General features: G+C 39.6%; 1 protein-coding gene across 1 annotated transcript in view; it reads left to right on the forward strand.

Moving 5' to 3' along the window:
• The window catches only part of LOC146555053 (contactin-associated protein-like 4), a 112,385-nt gene that overhangs the window by 21,410 nt on the left and 73,778 nt on the right, over positions 1–17,197 (forward strand). The window lies entirely within an intron of this gene.

Raw genomic sequence — 17,197 nt, forward strand, 5'->3', positions numbered from 1 at the left:
CAGCCCACAACTGTGGATGTCGCAGAAAGATAATAGGTACACACACTGTGGGCTTCATATGTATGTTGCTATACTGTGCTTCACACACCTTTCGCCCAGTTCTTGTAAGATGCTGTTTTTGCTGGTTGATCTTTTTTGTGTTGGCTAACAAGAATAAACAAAGAACTGTTTCCCCTTCTGTCAGATGGTTCTCATCATGTTTTGTGCATGTGGAAGGCATCTGCATACACAGAAACCAGATTTCAGTACTCCAGCAAACATGACGTTTGAATTACTGTCGCGACTGGCCGACTGTCTTTTCTTGGTCTTGATTGGATTGAGTTCTTGCTCTTGGTTTAAAAAAAATGTTCCAAAATTAAATTGCCATCTGGTAATACTAGCTTGTGTATGTGGAGCAGATGTCATCTGGCTGTCTACACTCGGTTGGTAACCAAATAAGTTGACAGTCGGATGAGACATGCATTTCCTGTTACTATTGCATTTTTTTTTTTGCTGTATGTGGAAACAATGTCAACATATGTCTGTCTGCAGTGTAGCTTGTGACATCATGCTGGGACTTTGTATGCTTCTTGAATCTTATCTGACCCAGATTGTGTGACACACTGGATTTACCTTCCAAACCGCACACGTTTTTCATGTTTTTAACCCCCCCCCTTACAAAAACTATTGTCATGAAGTATTCACTTGTAAAGGATCAATCAGTGGATTTAGTTCCTTTATTTTTTATCTTTTGTTAAAAACTTCTCTCAGTAATAAAACTTTATAAAGATCAAAATGCTATTGATGTCATGGTGAGCTATGTGGCAGGCTAGGTCAGGACCCAAACGCCAGTTTCGGAGACAGAAAGCTTAACTAAAGGCGGCAGCATTATTGCTTGAAAATGCAAACTAAAAACAAGATACATGAATACTAATGAAACAAAACAAACTCAAACTAGAACTAGGAAACTCCTGACTGGTCATTAGTCACTGGACAAGACTTGACATGACTGAAGAAAATGGAACTACACATGACACACAGGTAACGTAGAGAACGTGACAACAAACGGAAAGGTGGAAACACAGCAGGGACTAATCAGACATACCAAGACAAAGGCAAAGCAAAACTGAACACTAACATAGGACATAAGACTGTCAAAGTGAAACGTGAAGCGTGCACAGAGACACAGACTTGACACTGAGACGCGACTGACTGGACACGAAACTTGGAACACATGGAAGACACAGTGGCTGAAACTAAAAGCTGGAACCACAAATATAACGTGAGCAGAAAACAACATGAATAACAATCATTAAGGAATATAAATTTAGCAACACAAAACACTGGGCCACTGGTCAGTGCTGTGACAATTGAGGCTGAACGTTGATGGCTGACCCCAAAGCACCTATGAGAGGCCACAAAGCAACTTTCGCAAACTTTCTTAGAAGAAAGTGTATAAATAATAATATTGGGTTAAGACTGAGATAGTTCTTTTTATTAAAAAAAACAAGTTTCATTATGTACTGACCCCCCCAAACCCCCATTCAGTTAAATATCTCCTTTACATTCGTCCTGTACATCCAACTCAAACATGGTGGATACACAAAATCGAAAAGTCAAAGAACAGTAAGTTTACTCTGTGCTTTTGTTTCCACTGCTTACCTCGAGTTCTTAAAAAAACAAACTAAAAATATAACAAAGGTCATTGATCTAATCTGTTTGATCATCAGTTCTTTAAATGTTGTTGGTAAAAAAAACAGGAACGGTTTCATATTTCCTGCAACTATTCTGTCGAAAAGGGCTAAATATAAGATTTGTGTTAGCTCAACCTGCATGGTTATCATTCTTCTCTACCCTTTTCCCTTACAGCAATGACCTTTTCCATTTTTCACATTTGTGTTTGAAAGTATTAACAGTGAGGGGTTTGAGGTGCAGGCTATCCATAAAAAAGTTTTTACCTTGTGCAGCTTTACGCTTCATACATTTGGTCAGTTGTTGACATCAACCGTCAAGAAGCACCTTCAGGCCAATGAAATGGTAGGAACAGACTGAGAATTAAAAAACAACAACAACAAAAAAAAACAGTACTCCTTGACCGACTCTCTGTCTTTTTACTGAGATGTGCTCAGTTCTGTGGGTGTCAGTGGTGCAGGAGAGTCTTTGCCTCCCTACAGGGCACTGAGCACAAAACATCAAAGGCAAGCCTAAGCTGGATTCACAGAGTGTGAGAAATACATTCGCGTTGGCTGTAGGGATATCAAAACAAAGAGAAGAAGATGACATTTATCAATTTATCATTTGTTTTATAAATGACTCTAACATGTGAGATAGATAGATAGATAGATAGATAGATAGATAGATAGATAGATAGATAGATAGATAGATAGATAGATAGATAGATAGATAGATAGATAGATAGATAGATAGATAGATAGATAGATAGATAGATAAAGAACAGTTACTGCTAACAATTTGTACTGTACAACACACTGAAATTATATTACACTAGTACATCAAAAGTCTCTACCGGGCCACCTGCTCGCAATAGGGACATAAAACTGGGTTGTGATTCACAGAACACAGTAAAAATTCAAGAGAGATGTCTCTACTGGATGCAGATGCTGGCCTTGCAAAGGGCTACCATGCCATGTTTGGAGCTTTACAAAGCTCACTTGCAGACTGCAGAACCAGTGGACAACATCGTCAGTGGGAGCGGGAGACTTCTTCATCTTTTACTCAGACTGTAAGAATAATTTGATCAAGCTGGAGAAAAATGGAAGATGAGCCACCAGAATGTTGTTTTTTAAATAAGGTTGTTTGTAAACGATGTACACACATGATCGATATTAGACTGAGACAGAGGAATTATTGTTTTCGTTTTTCCACTGAAACACTAAAGCCAGGCACTTATTGGACCACTTCCAACTGCCTAGTGTAACATGTACTGTGTCTGCTCAGTTTGTAATTTCATTCAGGGCAGGTTCAGAATATGTCTTGGGAGGTAGAAAATATCTGCAAAATACATAATTCATCTGCCACATTAAAACCACTGACAAGTAATGTGAATAACACTTATCAAAGCATTATTATAGAATAAAACAGAATAGGCCTTTATTGTCATTGTACACGTACAATACATTTATGGGACAATGAAATGCTTCATTGTGCTGGAAAACCTGGGCTCCTGCCATTTATGTGCATGTTATTTAGAAACCAACATTTACCTGGCGCATTGTTGCACACCTGGCACATTGCAGAAACTCCTCAGGAATGACTTGTGGGACATAATGAACCTAATGAATTGATCCAGCCTCCAGACTCCCCACATCCTAGTCTGATCAGACATCCGCAGGATTCACAAGGTGATCAACAAATAACGTTAAGGGATCCAAAGGCAACATCCTAGTGCGAAATACCACAAGGTACCATCTCAGGTCCCGTGTACTTTTAGTGGCAGAAGTAGAACTCGGTTTGAGGTATGATTACAAAGTGGTGGGAATAACTCATGAAAACTAAAACCCTTCAAAGTCAACTGTTAGGCATATCTGGACAACGCTCGGTGAGGCTATTTTTAGATTAATAACAGGAAGTCCTGTTCTGATGGCGTCTCTATGATGTGTCTCTGAATCTCCTTCATGTGTGTCAAAACAGCAACCCTTCAGCTTTTTTGGGTCTCTCCTGCTGAGTATTCTCCCTTTTTTAACTTTAAAATAGAATTCACAATGCACAATGTTGTAAATTTCAAAAAAATACATGCATACATCCTGAAACTGCTAAGTTGAGCCCCAAACTACGATCTTGAACATGGAAGTCTGACCAGTCTGACAGAGAAACCCACTGCTCATTGCACACATTTGAGATCTGTGGTGAAATGGTCATAACAGGATTGTAAAGATCCGTCTGAAAGTGGCCCAGACCTATACAAGCCAAATGTAAATAGTTTTGGTTTTTACAAGCAGATTCCAGGAAGTTCTTGATCCCACCCTCATTTGTTGTTTAAAGGAACAACAGAAACAGCGTCCTGTCATTTACTCAGGATTCTACAACAGTGATTGTCAGTTTCCACTAGTTCCCTCTTGTTGGTGAACAGGGGCAATAAAAAGTGAAGAGCAAAGCACAGTGAAGTGTCCTGTCCATCACAAAGTAGTTAGAAGTCTACTAGAAGCCAAGCAGCCGGATTAGATGAAGGTGACAGAACTCCCACGTGCTTCCTTGGGCTCCTTTGGCTCTCATTCCCACCTCTTGAGTTGCATCGTGGCTGCTCAGCCCATATGGGGACTGGTGCTGGATAGGCTGCTCACACATGGTGCCCTGTTAATCCCACTCAAGGATCACAGTACTGCCTCCACTCCCAGTACTGTGCCTCACTGTATGCATTATTTGGCTGAACATTGAACGTGGCCAATTCATTAGGCTGGGAAATGGCCCTGGCACTGAGAGTTGCTCCTTCTGATGAAGCTATAAAAAAAGGGTCTTGGGAGAGGCCAGAGAGAGGCTTTGACACAGAATTCAGCAGAGGCCCTCAAGCAGAAGGCTTTAATTTAAAGGCCAAGGAGCAACAGTCCTCAATATGTTGAGCAAGTTTGGTTTTTTTTGCCATCAGTTATGCAAGAAAGACACTTTTGTAGGACTAAGTTGAACTACTTTACTGGAGGAGTGAGACTAGTGTAAGTGGTGCAGCAGCTTATCAGAGCCTAAGTAAAAACAAAACTTATATTGACCCATGTGAGTTCAGACGCCTAAAGCAATACAGAGGCACAGAGTTGGGGATAACATTTTTGAAATTTCTGTTCATAAATGAGGAGCAGTGTGGTGCCATCTGTCCAGATTCAACCTGTTATTTAATGAAGAAATATTTTCACACCGCTGATAGCACCTGACGGAAAGTGAATCCAAGGCAGAACGGGGTACAAGGTACACCTTTCAAATCCAGAATAATGAGGTCAGTCACGCTCAAATCTTCTGTACAGTGGCAGTTTGGTTCTTGAGGTACATAAAGGTTAATAGATGCCAGGACTCTTTGTACAAGCTGATCAGTGCCTTGCTGTTACTGCCTTTAGGCTTGACTTTTTCCACCTCATCAGGCCTAGAACTGGAACTGAGGGTCTTGTGTGGAAAAAAAGCAAAGTGAAGTCCAGAACAGGGCTTTAGATTTGAAAAAAGCTATTTTACTGCTATTGGCAAAGTCAGCCAGTTCTCACTCACACACACACACACACACACACACACACACACACACACACACACACACACACACACACACACACACACACACTGAATTTTCATCTATCCTAGTGGGAGTTTGCTCCGTGACAAAGCATTTGAAAAATTTGAAAATACATGATGTATGTTTGGAAACCTGCGATTCTTCTTGAGTTAGTTAACAGTCTCATCTTTGTGTCAATGCTGTTACAGGACTAAAGAAAAGCACAGGGGAAATTTCCCACAGGGGTGATCAAGCTGATGTTAAATGGGTGCACTCAGGTGTTCATATTACAGATACTGAGCTGAAATCTGCCTCCATATAAGGGGAATGACAATAGAGTTCTTTAGCCCCTCCCTCCTCTCAAATCCAGCAGTTCCTCTCTCTTGCCGCTCTTCTTTGTACAGTGTGGTCAGCTGTAATTATAATTTAAACTCAGTCTCATTTGGACTGCCAAGAAAACATTTAGATAACTCCATTTCATCTTAAAGCCAAATGTTAATGGCCGCATTTAACATTTATAGGCAAATGTTAATGGCAGTATTTAACTTCTAAACAGTTTCTGTTTTTCAGTGGTCCATACTGATAATTGCACATTAGAGTCACTGTAATTATGCTGAAACAGGCTTGGAACACTCCATCAGTCCCCAGTAATCATTTTCTGGAAGTGCTCATTTAGAGTTCAAGGAGGGGTGCAACATTAGCAGAGGGGGGGAATTAAATGTAGAATCAGATATTGATTTAAGTGTGATATGTTTATGTGTCACCTTTGCCACCCCAGGTGCCCACTTACTGCTTACTGTTAAACACCCTATCTAGTTAAATTCCACAGCTCCTCCATTCAGTTCCTTCTAATCTGAGGTAGTCAGCCTCCCCATAAATCTTATTATATGGATAAATATATATAAATATTGCCTCATTCCTTGACAAAATGCAGCTAAAGAGCCTCTAATCTTAGCATTCTGTCTACATTGCTTCTACATCCTTCAGTCAATTTACTGAAAATAGCCAGAGTAACTAATCCATGACAGCTCATTAAAAATCACATTTTTATGCTGTGACTAACCCCAATTTACTGCTGATAATAAACTATCTGGGACCCATAAGTCTTCTTTAACTGTGTTCACTCACATGAAATATCATATATTTAATAACATCCTGTATATTATTAATGGATATGCATGGCCATGGTCACACACGGTTCAGATGGCAAGTATCGGTGGATGAAGACTCCTAATGGAGTTGTCAAGAAGGTTAATTTCTGATATACACTGCTCATTGTTAATGCTCACTTCTCAACATCTGCAATATGGAAGTGTCAGTACCATCACTGCCAAGCTCAGTAACTGAGGGTCATGCTATTAATGGGAAATACGACAGTTTGAAATGAACACAAATTACATTTTAAGCTAAAAGCTTCACGTGCTTAAACTTGATCAAAACTTAAACCGCACGGCAGCAATGAAACCAGGTTGCACATGAAAAATCGTCTTACGAAATATTTACTTTTATACATTCAGCACTTTTGGGTTGATGTTACCATTTATTTCACCCAACTTAGCTAATGTTGGTCAATAATAAAGGTCTTTTAGCTCAAATTCATCCTCATCCACTAGAGAAAATGCCCAGCTCTAAATTCTCGAATATATTCAATGGTATGGAAATGATCATGAGCCCAGGTTAAGCCCAGCATAAGCCCTTCATGCAGAAAAAGTAAATCAAGAGACTTAAATATGTTTTAAAAGTGTTTGATGCATCTTGAAGCAGAATAAAGGCAACCAAGCATCATAAGTTCTAAGCACTGTCCTTTCACAGGGAGTATTCACTTATAAAATAATAATCACAGGTTCTTTTTCTGGGAATAAGGATCCTATCTTCTCATTTTCAAGATGAATTAAGACCCCCTTAGGATTCTGTATAACTCAAAGATCAGCTTTGTTACATATTTAAAAAAATCACATTGGTTTTTATGATTTTAAGCTCTTTTCTTTGCTGCATTTGGACACTAAAAGTGGTTTTGCTATACCTGTATTAAAGGCTTTCATAAAAGATTTCAGTGACCTGGCCTCTGTATCTTTCAGGTGTTTCTTTTTTCTTTTTTTCTTTCTTTTTCTTTTTTTTTTTACTTCCAAGACTGTTTATTTGCTCTGGTGCCCGGTCAGTTTTATATATAGCTGCATATTATCTCCCAGGTTGTCAGAAATACACCTCAAGCTCTGTCTCATATTTGACTCTCCCACTCAAATCAGTTTAAAAACCAGACACAGACACATTTACAGAGCTTGGCCTGAAATACTGCCATGCGTCTCTGCTTAGTTATCTGTGACTTACTGCATCTTTGAGACCCGCTGACTTTGGGTGACTTTTTTCCCTTGTTGTAATGGCTCGTATCCTTTCCCCTCTACCACAGTTCTGCTTTTGTCTTCTTGTTCCAACCTTCTGTTGACATGAACAACTGTGCAGCAGTGCTAACCAAACAGTACATTTATCTGGCAGACACATCTATTCCTCCTTGTAAAGCCACTGCCCTGACAAGCGTTGTGTCACCATCTATTTCCCAATAGACACTAACATGGTGGAGATAGCAATTAGAACAGAGAGGATAGAAATAGATTGCAGGATGTTGAGTTCTTTTACCGTCTTATTAGCAGAGACAAAAGCTGAAGTTAATTCTGCAAGTGGAGATGGCTCTGTCTAGCACCAGGGGCACTGCTCCATTATTTGTTGCAACAAAAGCTGTGTCACCGGCTTGATTGGTCTCTCTGTGGTCAAGCCACAGACTTTGGTCATGAACATACAGTAACTGCAGCAGCAGGTATTTCTCAGTAAAATTCCTAGTGGCTACTGCTAGTTTGAAACTAGAGATTTACTAACAACGAGCTTCACCATTAAAAGATAATAAATAGCATAGATAATAAAGATTTTATAGGGACATGTAATTGGGTTGCTGAGAAAATTTATAGCTCTCCAATCAAAAGCAGTCAGCTATATAAACAGGACGTGACTGCAGTATCATTAAGTCTAAGTGACAAAATGAAGGTTTTAGGAGGAAAACTGTAGTGCCCATCCTTTGTAAATATGGTTGTGCCATCAGAGATCATTGCTAGCACTCAAATGCACATAAAAAGAAGCAGGTTCTGATACATAAGCTCACATATGCATAGTTAGTTTTTCTTACATAAATTTGCAAAACCAGGCAGGTCAACAATAGCAAGCAGAGGGAAAAGCCTCTAAAAAACACCCCTTTGATGCTTTCCTTCTCCTCACATACAGGGTCTTAAATAATCAGACCCCATGTTATCTTAAAAACATCATAGTACCATATCACCCCAACGGAGCCCTTTGCTCTCAAACTGCTGGCTTACATGTGGTGAAAGGAGCATAGGAGGCATAGCCTTCAGCCTTCGGACTTCACTCCTGAGGAACAAGCTCCCAGTTTTGATTTGGGAGACAGATACCCTCTCTACTTTTAGGATTAGGTGACCCTGAACTCCCTTCTCAGTTACACAGCAACAGACCTCGGGGGCTTCCCATGATGCACTTAGTGTTTCTTCTTCACTCACCTGTTTTCACTCAGTACGTGTTTATACACAACTCTGCATTTAATCACTAGCTATTATTAATCTCTGGCTCTCTTTTGTCCTGTCTCCCTCGCCTCACCCCCACCTGGTCATGGCAGATAGCTGCCCCTACCTGAGCCTGGTTCTGCTGGAAGTTTCTTCCTTTTTAAAGGGAGCTTTTCCTTCCCACTGTCGCCAAGTGCTACTTTATTGGCGGTTGTCTGATCGTTGGGGTTTTCTATAATAATTTTATGGCAAACAAATGTGTGTAGATATGTTGGACTATTTCCGTTTTACTTCTTTATCCATATGAACTAAAATATGATCATTTTGACAATGTTTCATGTTTACTAATCACAGAGTGAGATACTGTACGTGCATGGGTTTAAAGAGTGTAAAGATTTTGTTTCTCTTTTTTTTTACGTAACAAGTGTTTTGCAGTGATATAGCTTGTTAATTCATATGAGGCTTTTATCAAAAATCTGTTCCACATTTCCGATAATCCCAGTCATGTGTGGTTTCTCAGTAGTTTTTTTTTTCTTATTTTGATCTAAATCAATCTTAGGCACTAAGATGGTGTTCTTATTTGGTGTGACTCAAGGACAGTTGTGAAACATTTGCAGTTTCTGATGGGCACAAACTTGGTGCTGTGGGAACTGAACTTGTTATCTGTGAGTTTCTGTTCCATCTCCCACCCCTGCCCACCATGAAAAAGTCATAATCCATAGCTGACACCACGTGTCCTTGGCCTGTATCCTAGCTCTGAGCCAGGAGGAAGCCTCTAAAATAACACCCCCTTTGATGCTTTCATGCTAGCCCAAATAAAACCATGCCCGATTTACCGCAATGACACATATTAACTTATATGAAAGGATGTGCTTGTTTATGGAAGAGTAGAACTTGAATCCTACCTAAACACTAGGTACTCTCAGTAGATTATCACACTCCTAAGACAAATAGGTGGCTTTTCAAAATCTACCAGATGCAGATGAATACATTTTAATAATAAAACATTGTGCAATCAATACTACAATTTATCCAGTTTTTTATTGACCAACCATGAAGAAATCAAAACTGCACAGTCTCCCAGTCTCACCTCAAATCTAATTTCCAAGCAGACTGTTTGGCATTAACTTACTCCTAAATTCTCAAAGAGCATTGCACCTGGGTACTGTTGTTGGTACAGATGTAAAGGTGTCTGTTTTGTTTTTAAATTGTGCAATGAAAATAAAAGCTAATTTACTTTGTGACAAAAATTCAAAACTCTTGCTTGAACTTGTAGTTCTTATATAATTCTGCTGTGCGTGCATGTTTTAATTGGAAATTTGCTAATTACATTTGTTTCTTATTTGGCCAGTGTTCTACAGTAAAATCTAAATGTCTCAAATCAATATTTTAATGTAAACAAGGCAAACCATAAACTCAAAGGAATTACTTGTAGCAACAAAGTACAGCTGCTCTACAGTGCTTTTCAATCATGTCAGGATACGAGCATTTTAATAGTTGGCACCAGTACCAATAAAATACATAATTTTCAATACCCAAATGCAATAACAAAAAATAATTATCTCATGTTCTTAAATAGAAACTTCTTTATTAAAAAGTTTGTTCTATCACTCTTGGCAGACCATTTATTTATTTTGTTGATGGGACCCAGACTGAAATGTTAGGATGGCTGGTGTAGGCTGTGTATTTGTTTAGCATTAGCCACTACATTTTCTCCTGGAACATAGCTGCTTTTGCAAATAAAATACTAGCAGGTATTTAAATCCATCCATCCATCCATCTTCATCCGCTTTATCCGAGGCCGGGTCGCGGGGGCAGCAGCCTAAGCAAAGAGGCCCAGACTTCCCTCTCCCCAGCCACCTCCTCCAGCTTATCCCGGGGAATACCAAGGCGTTCCCAGGCCAGCTGAGAGATATAATCTCTCCAGCGTGTCCTGGGTCTGCCCCGGGGCCTCCTCCCGGTGGGACATGCCTGGAACACCAGGAGGCGCCCAGGGGGCATCCTTGTCAGATGCCCGAACCACCTCAGCTGGCTCCTTTCGATGTGGAGCAGCAGCTGCTCTACTCTGAGGCCCTCCCGGATGGGGCCCGGCCGGGCACAGCCCGAAGAGGAGACATGGGCCCATCCTCCCGCAGGCCCACCACCCGCAGGAGGCGCCATAGGGGTCGGGTGCATTGTGTTCCGGGTGGCGGCCAGGAGCGGAGGCCCTGGCGGACTGACCCCCGGCTGCCAAGACTGGCAATAGGGACAGGTATTTAAAGATTACATAAAAAAGGATAATGCTGTTGATGTTGTTGGATGTGGAACTCAAACTCATTCACCTTGAATTCTTTGAACAAATCGAGCTGCTGCTGTTTTTTTAGGTGCTTTTCTTTATTTGAAGTCTTTCCTTGTCTGAAAACTATGATAGGACTATTTGCATGTCTGTTTGTTGGTGTCCTTCTTCCTTCCTTTTACACTGTGAAGCACTTTGTGCAGCATAGACTGTTGGTAATGTGCTATATAAATAAACGTGACCTTGAGCTTCCTTCAGTATAGGTGTATGGTGCCTCCTTTCAGTACTGGAAGGAATGCAGCCTTGGTACATACCATAGTCTGTATAAAACAGGCTATACAGAGAAAACAAACAGATATGCTGGATTAGAACTGACAGAAATAATTATGCTGCTGATCAAACAGGTGATATGTGAGAAACATGGTCATTAGTTTTTTTCCCCAAACACTTTATACCCAGTTCTCCCCTCTTTTATTTAGACCCCTTCAGCGCTCCTCTCTTCCAGGTGTTTCTTCCTTTCTTCCTCTCTTCTTAAGTCTCCCTCCTCTGCAGTCCTATAGATGTCAATTGATCTGCCTTCTTCTGTCACTCTGTCAGTCTCTTCCTTTCCTTTGTTTGTGTTTGTCACTTCTTCCCTCTCCACTCCAGCTGTAATGAGTAAAGGTCAGCCTGTCTGCTCTCTCCTCTTGCGCTGTCAGTGTCCATGTTACTGAGGTACTTATTAGCTCTGGCCTTTAGCTGCTGCCCTAACAAGCAGGAAGCACAGCAAGAGAAAAGAAGATGACCTCAGACACGGTTAATTCAAGTGAAGTCACAAGTTTGTCAGCCAGGAGACTGCTGCTTTGTTTCTCAAGCTTTGCTTTATTCCCCCACATTTGCTTTTAGCCTTGGCTTTCACTCACTGCTTACTTTTTAGGCACCAAAAACAGATTAAATCTAGGAAAAAATCATTTCTTGGGTTACAGTATGCCCCTTCTAAAACACACATTGATAAATAATGATTACTCACATGGGTTAAACGTGACGCCAAGGTGTTCATTTGCATGGCTCTACCCATGAATGTGGTTTTTAAGTGCAAAAAAAGTTTATTTTTATTGATACCTGGATGCTTCTATCTTGCTGAAAACCAAAATGGGAATGACATCACACCCGAGTTCTGACATCAAAGTTCCAAGCTATCTGGATTGCAGCATTAGTTGTGGTTATACCACAGAGTTTCCTGCAACTTTCTACCAGGAGATTTTATTGCATGCTTTTTATTCATGCTTCCATCTGCTGACAAGCTTTACTGAGATGCTGATTTCCTTTTCCAGCAGGACTTGGCATCTGCCCATAGTGCCAAAACTACTGCCAAATGGTTTGCTGACCATATTATTACTGTGCTGGCCAACAGCTCACCTGACCTGAACTCCACAGAGAATCGATGAGTGATTGTCAAAAAGAACCCACCCTAAAAATACAGAGAAGCTGAAAGCTGTTTTTAAAGCAACCCGGCCTTCAATAACACTTCTGCAGAACCACGCACTAATGCAGTCCACGCCACACTGCAGTGGGAATTTGCGGTACTAAGTACTAACGGTATAAACGAGTTGCTTTTCAGAGGTTTTCAACGCAGAACAGATTTCTCTGTTGAATTTTCTTTTCTCTTTTGGCTGATTTTAGGAAATATTATGTAAGCTATAATCACCTAAACTAAAACAATAAGGGCTTGAAATATTTCCCTTGTAATATATTTCCCTTTTAAGTTGTGATGAATATACATGTTTGCCTTTTTAAAATTAACTACAAATTAAAATAACTACTCTCTGTAACGTTGCTCAGCTGAACATTGACTTCTCTACTGTTCCTTGAGTTGAATGTTAGCATGTTGCCATGCATCTCACTTCATCTCATAGCAATCAACCAATTTGATGAAGAGATTTCAACATGCTGGCAGCGTGGATACTTTCTCACTGACACATTATACTGGGAGGCAGAATGGAACTGAGCCATTATTAAAGTTGTTAGATTTGTTTCTCCTTCAAGCTACAACTGAAAGTGTGGGCTGTTTTTTTAAAGGTCCATAATCTCTATGATCAGTTATGATGCTGACTGACATTACCAATCACTGCTGTACTTTAGCAATCTGTTCTGCAGCGTGCTATGTTGAACAATTCAAATGAAGTTCATGGCGGGTTGTGTTAACACAGTAAACTGATATAAGGAGGATTAATAATAGATGTGATAAAAAGACACTGTGTCCACTTTGGCAGTTTGAAAGAGTTTGTAGTATTGATTTACATTGTCCTAATAGCAGCATGACATCACTTTGACAACACAATCTCAACTGCTCTTCAGGGTGGCTGCGTTATCGTGTGTGTGTGTGTGTGTGTGTGTGTGTGTGGTGTGTATGTGTGTGTGTGTGTGGGTGTGGTGTGTATGTGTGCACCCTCAGTAGGGGAGAAATCCCTCCATCTGCTCCTTGGGCACCATGGATTTGCTTTGCCCTGACTCAGCACTTTTTATCAAGCTTACACACATGTAGACTCACAAACTCAGACACAGCCACTCAAACACACACACACACACACACACACACACGCACACATGCACACATGCACACACACATACTCCATTGAGTCAGGGATACCAGCAGCATCCAAAGTAAAATAAAATCAGATTGCAGCTGTGTTAGTTATGGCAATGTCTCTGCAAAGGTTAGCAACTGCATCAGGGCACCACTCTTTGTGTCTGTGCCTTTCAGTCCTTTTCTGCCTTTGTTTCACTTTCTGGGCTAGTTCACTTCTTCACTCCCTTTCTCCAACCTACTCATCCTCTGCGACATGTTCCTAAATTTCCCAAATACAAACCCACTTGATTAACTGCAGTATTTTATATGACACAGTTCACACTCCTGCTGTGTGTTCCTGCCATCTTTCCTGTTTCGATCTACACCATTCTTTTTTCAAATCCAGATATTTTAATCTTTTCCCAAAACATTTCATTTGAAACATGAGCTTGAGGTGATTAGAGGTGATTGGATGCAACTAACTGTACTTATAGAAAAACAAATCATGGAGGCTCTCAGACTCAAACATCCCTGATGGAGTCTGGAGCATAAATATTCAGCAGCTTATTTCAATAAGATATATTTTGTTTATGCCAGAAATTTTGAGAAATTACTGTGTTACAGCAGGCAAAACATTAAAAACACATACTAGCTCAATAAAATTGAGTACCACGAAACAAACATGTTGTTTCTCCTTATATGCTCTTATATTCAATATTCTAATCCAGATTCATTTAGATTTTTGCTTACTATGCATGACAGTGAGTTTTTCTTCTTTGATTAAGATGCCAAAGGATATTATAATCTGTGTGTGAATACTCCACGTTATTCTTTGTGGAACATTTAGTGAAATCAACTTTCACCTACTTTACTTTTGATTTCACTTCAACAACGAAGCTTGATAAAAACACTAAACAGTGATACATTGTCAAATATACCCCAACATTTTGTGATACTTAATTGGAGGGTGTATTGCTAGCTCTACTTAAACAGGTTTATTGCATTATATATTTTTTATTTGATTAATTTACTTGGATATTAAAGGTCCTTAGTTTTGAAAAATCCACCGTGATTTTTGTTTGTAGCTAAAAAAAAATCAACACTGGCAGGCAAAAAAAAAGAAAAAAAGTCAACACTAGAAGAAATCCAAAAACGTATTTTTATAGCTGTACTTTTTGCACAAATAGCTGAGTTCAAAGGCTTCAAACTGAACAGTCATTTCCGTTCAGTTCAATTCAGCTTTGTTTATATAGCACCAAATCACCTCAAAGTGCTTTATATTGTAAGATAAAGACCCTACAGTAATAGAGAGAAAACCCCAATAATCAAATGACTCCCTATGAGTAAGCACTTTGTTGTCAGTGGGAAGGAAAAACTCCCTTTTAACAGGAAGACACCTGCAGGAGAACCATCCATCTGCTGCAACAGGTTGGAGTGAGCGTGACAAAAGATGCTCTATTGAAGAGAGCCAGATTAAAATTAAGTAATGATTAAATGTAGAGTGGTGTGTAAACACAAAGAGAGTGAGGGAAGAAGAAACACTCAGTGCATCATGGGAAGCCCCCAGCAACCTAGGCCGTTTGTAGTGCAGACAGGAGGTTAATCTGATCCAATCCTGAATATAAATATTATAAAATAGGAAAGTTTAATCCTAATTACAGTAGAATCCAAACTCGGAGCTGGTTCCATAGACGAGGTTCCGGAAAGATGAAGGCTCTCCCTCCCATACTCCTTTTAAATATCCTAGTAACCACAGGTAAGCCAGCAGTCCAATAGTAAAATGCTATGTTGGAGTTATATGCTACTATTAGGTCTTTAAGATTAGATGGCGCCTGACTGTTCAAGATTTTTTGATTCTAAATTTTAGAACATAGCTCAATAACCTTAGTTTTATCTGAATTCCCTTTGAAACAAGAAAATGTGCAGATCTAACTATAGACTATCAGCCTTCATTCTAATGAGGATTTCTAAATGAGTGCATTTAGGTATTATGACTCTGTCCTTCCAGTGTGCTGCTACCTCCACACTTGCATCTTCTTAAAAAAAATGGTATAGCAGTGTCAGACATACCACAGTGCTGATGGAAGTACCTATTTTAGACAACAGCATGAACACAGTGTGTGTTAGTCCCTTACATCCCTGAGTGTCCTCTCCAGCTGTTGCAACAGATGTTGCCCAGACAAAAATGGAGCACGTTACCCCTGGAAAATATGATAGTACTCTGCATGTCACTGGAGAACAGACAAAAGTTTCAGCTCAGTGATTTGTCTCATGTCAGAGAAGATATTTTAAGTGAAGTTGAATCACATTCACTTTCTCTCATATTGTCACCTTGGTGAGCTCATAAAAACCAGAACAGATCCATTAAATGGCAGGACAAATCTTGACACTTACTTGTGGAGATTCATAAATACCATTCTGGTGCTGCATCATCTAATCCATTTTTCTTCAAAGGGTTTGTGGCCCAGATATATCCCACTTAATGTCTTGAGGATTTATTAGTTATCATCATGAAACCAGGCAAATGTTGACATATTCTAGGGTTTTATGTCTGTGAGCATCTATGTGGACTTCAATCAAATCCAGAAAAGGGATGCACTATAATTGTACTGTGATTTGCAATATTTAAAGTTCAAAGCAGGGTCTCCTTATTATGAAGAAAATATTTACAAATGGAACATTAACTAATATACCTTTCCAGTAACTTAAACGCTCTCTGTGATGTTTCTGTCATCTCTGAAGGGATCTGCATTTTTGGCAAATAGTTTTTAAACTTCCCTTCAAGTCGATTAAAGGGAGCCAATGGCTTCTTGGCATCTTTGACCATCGTGACATTTTGTGATATGAAAAACCTGAAGATTTCATACTGAAGTGGCTGCCATGCTTGGATCCAGATATTTGAGCTGTTGAAGTATGCAGATTAGAAAACACCCATTTACCATTTTATAATCAATTTGAAGACTTAAGAATATCTAAAAAAAAATGTATTGTACAAACCAAGAAATGCTTTAAAAGACAAAAACAGAATAAAATGGTGTGTTAAATCTTAATTTAGATACCTGAAGACATCAACAGGCATTAGCGGATTATTGGTAATTTATGTTGCTGTCTTTGATTTCTTGTTCTTTAATGATTTCTCCAAATTGGCTGTTTGAACTGGTATTATTTCCATTCTTTTCATTTTTACTACTCACACTCATACAAATGTCTCAAGTCAGTCAAAAGTCACACAGCTCAGAGTTAATCAACGCTTAGGATGGTTATAGGCTGCAAACACAGAATAACAAGTGAAATGATTTTGACACCATTTACAGAGCCGTGGCTAACCAAACAGTCAAATAACACATGCTTGGATGGAGTATTAGTAATACCGTTTTGCAAATGTGATCCACAATACTAACTTATGCATGTGAACAGTGGTCAGCTGGTCAGATTAGTTAATCACCACCTGACTGGTCAAACCTTACACCAATGACTTTTTATGCTAATGTTTTCACACACAAACACAGAGCATTTTTTTCACTGTCGACCGTAACTGCTTTTTGCCTGAACTTCATCTTGATCTTAAACCAGGTCTTCTTGTTAAAATATAATATTTACCTTATGATAACCATAGTGCCTGCAGT

Source organism: Mchenga conophoros, linkage group LG17 (assembly GCF_057382185.1).
Source record: "Mchenga conophoros isolate Kocher_MC1m ecotype Shallow Benthic linkage group LG17, M_conophoros_male_GT1.1, whole genome shotgun sequence".
In the NCBI taxonomy this organism is placed as follows: Eukaryota; Metazoa; Chordata; class Actinopteri; order Cichliformes; family Cichlidae; genus Mchenga; species Mchenga conophoros.